Source organism: Sinocyclocheilus rhinocerous, unplaced genomic scaffold (assembly GCF_001515625.1).
Source record: "Sinocyclocheilus rhinocerous isolate Xijiao unplaced genomic scaffold, SAMN03320098_v1.1 scaffold2660, whole genome shotgun sequence".
Classification (NCBI taxonomy): Eukaryota; Metazoa; Chordata; class Actinopteri; order Cypriniformes; family Cyprinidae; genus Sinocyclocheilus; species Sinocyclocheilus rhinocerous.
In genome coordinates, this window is record NW_015630549.1 from 399112 (window position 1) to 404857 (window position 5746).

The following is a 5746-nucleotide window of genomic DNA, read 5'->3' on the forward strand; positions in this document are numbered from 1 at the left end:
GAAGAAAAAAAAAAAACGTATTTTGGATATAGTACGACAAAGCCACACAGTGTTTCCTCTTTTCATGAGAATCGACTTACATATGGCTTATTTAAGCTTTTATCAAGTTTTTTTTTGTTTTTTTTTAATCCAACAACAGCTCTGTAGCATTAGTATCAGAAGCCACGGTAAAGAGCTCAGCTGCACAGACAGGAAGAGCAGACTGACCAGCCAACGACCCCTTAAAAAAGAATTCAGCTGTCTGGAGTTCTCACAAAGAGCTATCAGCGAGAAAAGCGAAGAGAAAAGTACGAATAAATTAAGGAACAAACACTGGGCTGTTAGGGTAGCTTGATTCTTGGTTTGCTCTTCCCAACATGTCACTGACTGGAGATTTCTGTCAGAGCAGTCTGGTACTGAATGTGAACTAGCGGTTGACTGTTTTAATGAGCAAGGTTGAACTATCGTTACATATCTCAAGATACATTTCTTTTATTCTAAAGAAAGAGAAACTTACAAGCAAACTCACGTTAGGTCGACACACTTTACACCCTACTGCTGGTGGGAGTGGAATGACTTTGGCTGATGTCAGCGGGGTCATGACATAATAAAAACAGAAGTGATTCTATTTATAGCATCAGATGTAGAAACAGAAATAACATTAAAGGAATAATTCACCCAAAAATTAACATTTGATGAGAATTTGCTCACCCTCAGGCCATCCAAGATGTAGATGAGTCTGTTTATCCTTATCAGAATAATTTGGAGATTTTCGATGGAGGAAGTATTATTATGGATTATGGACTTGTACTGAAGTTAAAAACATCCTAATGATGGATTTGTTTATAACAAACATGCAGCTTTTCACTTCACCAGATGTTAATTGATGGACTGGAGAGGTGTGGATTACTTGTGGATTACTGTGCTGTTTTTATCAGCTGTTTGGACTCTCATTCTGACGGCACCCATTCACTGCAGAGGATCCACTGGTGAACAAGTGATGAAATGCAAAATTTCTCAAAATCTGATGAAAAAAACAAGCTCATCTACATCTTGGATGGCCTGAGAGTGAGTACATTTTCAGAAAATGTTCAACTGTGGGTAAACTTTTCCTTTAATATAATTAACATAATGTTAACATAATATTAAATATGCAAATATTATTATTCAACTTATGGATGCTGATTGGTCAATAAAGCATTCATCCATACAGTGACAAAATTAACAATACTAAAGGCCTCTCATACTTTATGGCTTAAGTACTTTAATTTATAAATCAATTAAATATTATATTATATAAACTATATTAAATATGTATAGTATTAACTGCATATTGAATGTATTTATATTCAACTGTATCACTTGTAAAGTCAACTGAGCTGATATATGCCAATTTGAATAATATTACTGTTGTTACTTTTATATTTAAATACACAAATGTTTTTAAAATATTTCAATTATTAACTTAAATATTGTTAACAAATAAAGGTATTAACGCATAAGTGTTTAATGTAATAGCCTACAGCAACGTATTATTAGCAAATCTATACTTTTTGCCAATAGGAATCGGTTCAATAATGCCTAAATAAAGGAGGAGGCGGACTTTATATGAAATGTGTGTGACATCAACTGCAGATATGAAAAATATAACGCAACAATGCAGCGCTGTAACGTTTTAAAGGATTCGTGCTGGTTAGGGATGGATGGATGGATGGATGGATGCCGGAGAGGAAATTCAATAATCACATTCACATCCAAATGCAAATAATCAATGCTGCTCTTTGTGGTTATTTATTCAGAACAGCAGTCCATCATTCAATCCCTATTCAAAGCACAGCAGCTGTAATACAGTCATATTTTCATATTTCTATCGCAGATTTCTCTTACCTCTGTTGCAGTCGCAACTTCAGCCCTCGAAGACCGAAACGTGGCAGGAGATCTAGACGTATCCGAACGACTTCATGTCAGCTCTAGAACGGCTCTGTTTTGGGTTTGATGGGGTTCCGATCACCTTAGCAACCGTCAATCATCTAATAAATGGAATGGAACTGTGCGACGCTCCCGTTTGTCCCGAAACAAAGTAACGCTCGCGCCTTTTGCCGTCTCAAAATGTGGAAAGGCCGCTCGAAACGCTGTTTTCCAAACGCGATACAGCTGGAAGTTGGAAGTTAACCGCGCACACCTGCATCCTCAAGAGATGGAAGATGACGGAGAGATAAAATAGCGGTCCATAGCATGCCATAACCGCTGGCGTACAGCTGTGTATTCTGGGAGCGCGGACGCCAGGAAATGCCTTTGGAGGAAAGGAGGCGCTTAACCAGTCAGAGTGGAAACGCGGGCGGTGGATTTAACCCTCATGAAGCCTGACGTCATGCTGGACAGCAGAACTTTTAGCCTTTATGCTCTGATTCACCCACCTCCTCAGATTTTTATTAAGACATGCATATTAAGACCTGTCCATAGGCATATTGAGGCCTGTCCATTCAACTGTTCTATTGAGATTCATACATGCAGGTATCAAACATTTCATCAATGCTCTTTCATCCACATTGTATAGGCTAAACATAAACTAAACATGACATAATGTAACAAAATGTAAAAATGGGTCATGGAAATACACTAAATAGTATTAGTTTTGTTTTATAAAACAATAAGGATTGGGTGTGTTACTTGAGGAGAGGATTATGAATGTTTCATGAAATCAATAAATGATTGTGTGTATTTCCTTTGACATGCAGCCAGCATTATTCTGAATGAATATTCTACTTTCTTTATTATTTATAGACAAAGCTTCACAATTGTAAGCTTCATGGTCAGTGCCCCAGCAATATTTATGAAGTGTCATTAAATTGTATTCATTCATTTGCCCCATTGTTTAGTTGGTTATACAGATTTGCAGTGTTGGGAAGGTTACTTTGGAAATGTAATAGGTTACAGATTACAAGTTACCCTATTTAAAATGTAATAAGTAGTGTAACTATTTCAATCATAAAAAAAAAAAAGCATGTACATAAACCCAAATAGGAAATAAAACAGTTATCGTATAAACGTGTCCTATTCTGTGTCCTGAACTCCTGAAACATTGGTGTCTCATATTTTAGAGCAGTCAATGCTATTTGGGAAATAAATCAATTAAATATGTATGTGTGTGTGTGTGTGTGTGTGTGTGTGTGTGTGTGTGTGTGAAAGTCACTGCAATTTATGAAAGAGATCAATTAAGTCTGTATGTGGGTGTGTGTGTGAAAAAATTCAGATGTAACCCCCTTTGTAATCTTTAACATTTTCATATAACTGTAATTTAATTACACATTTTTTCTCAGTAAGTGTAACTGATTACAGTTACATTTATTTTGTAATTAAATTACGTAATTCCGTTACATGTAACTAGTTATTCCCCAACCCTGCAGATTTGTTAATTCAAGAGTACATCAAAAAGCGGAGAATCCCAAAGAATGGACACAATTTCCATAATCTGACAATAGGTTATGAAAAGTATTTGTTTGTTTGTTTGTGTCAGTTAGTTATACAGATTGGTATTGTTTCAGAGTACAAAAATGTGTATCCTAAATTACACAATTGTTTTTTGTTTTTGTTAGTTAGTTACTTAGTTAGTAAAAAAAGATTTGTGAATTGTTTCAGAGTACATTCAAAAAAAAAAAAAAAAAGTGAATGGACAAAAAATAGACAAAATTTCCACAATGTAATAAAGGGTTATGAAGAGAGTTTGTTTGCTTGTTTGTTTTGCTTGTGTTAGTTATGGATACGGATTTGTAACTTGTTTCAGAGTACATAAAAAAGTGAATCCCAAAGAATGGACACAATTTCCACAATCTGATAAAGGGTTATGAATACAGCTTGTTTGTTTATTTATTTATATATTTAGTTAGTTAGTTAGTTAGTCCATTCTTTCGTTAATTAGTTAGTAATACAGGTTTACTAATTGTTTCGATGTGCATCCAAAAATGGAGAATCTTAAAAAATGGACACGATTTCCATAATCTTATAATGGGTTATGAAAACACTTCCGTCCTTTGTTTGTTTGCTTGCTTGTTTGTTTAATGTTGTTTTCAACTCTGGAACTAAATCAGTGATTGAGTTAACAGCACTAATAATCACTCATTGTCATTTAATATGAATTAACTCAAAGGTATCAATATTTTTAGCATGATATTGCATAATTCAGGTGGTCAGCAGGAAAAGGGCGGGCTGATATTCCTGAAGTCACTATAAAACCCAGTGTGAAATATGCCTGCTTGATATTTCCAATTACCTTTATGAGGTGTAAAGACAGGAAAAGTGCTTTGGTGCCCTCTAGTGAAACACGACCAAAATGTTCCATATAAACATAAACAACTATGTTCACAAAAGATATAGAAGCCATGGTTGAACAACAGTCATGTATTTGAAACAAAAATAAAATATTTTAATATTAATTTAAGAGCTGAAAAGAAACAATTGATAGGTGTGATATGTGGGACAAAATGTTAAAATGTTAAAGTATTGCAGGTTTTGATAAAAGAAAGGCATGAACAGTAAAAATGGAATGAATAGAGCTTTATAAAATATATTTAAGCAATATCACATGAGTAAGAGTGCAGGTAATCATAGCTGTGCTGATATTCAGTGCAACATTAAGTATATAAATTACAAATCCCAAGCAAATAATCTTGACCAGCAAAAAATGTTGAAAATAATCATAAAACTGTACCGTATATAATGTATTCTTTTGAGAAGTTATAAATGTTTTATAAAAATGCACAGGGGTTACAGTGACTATATAATGTCAAATTATACAAATATGATCTTTGGAAAAGTAAAATAAAACAACGTAAAAATGAAAGTAGAAAAAAATCCCTTGATTGAAATATTAGACATTTACATGATCAAGTGTATCAGCATTTTCAGTGTTTTTAACTTTTTTAATTTCTTTATTATAATGAAAATGTTACTCACATTTTGAATATTGTGCAGGAAATAAATTACATCCAACTATATGTAACGTGTGGATTTCATTATTTTGAAATCAAGTTTAAAATGTGCTTTATACAATCTCAAATCTGCCTGATCAATCGACAAGGGCCATTTTATTGTTTTAGATATTCTGTATTTTCATAGATCTGGGGTGCTGCTGCGTTCTGATAAATTAAATCCATGTTGGTTCCAGTTCTTGATCGAATTATGTCATACGCACACTGCTGGAGGTAAGAATATTGCTCCTGTTGTAGAAAACAGCAATTAAAAATATAAAACATAAAACAGTGCAATATATATTACTATAATTGGCAGCTTTTTTGTAGAAGTACTACACCAAATGTCAGTACACTCTTTAATGTTAATATCAAGGAATATTCTGGGTTCAGTGAAAGTTGAGCTCAATTGAAAACATAGTGGCATAATGTTGGTGACCACAAAAATTATTTTGTGGTCAAAAATTTTTAATTACTTGTCCCTCCTTTTCTTTCACATAATTTTGTGTTACACTGAGATTCTTCAATTGAAGTGAATGAGGGTATTTCGTAAACGTTTATAACAGCTTTACAGCCCAATGAATACACCCATTTTAACCAGTGGTGGAAAGAGTACTTAAAATTTGTACTTAAGTACAAGTACTGTTACATTGCTGAAATAATACTCAATTACAAGTAAAAGTACTGGTGTCAAAACAGTACTCCTGTACTCCTCACAAAAACTACTCTGAGTACTAGTTACTAGTTACTTTTTAGCCGGCAATATTTAATGAATTACCAAAAAATATTCATTCACATCA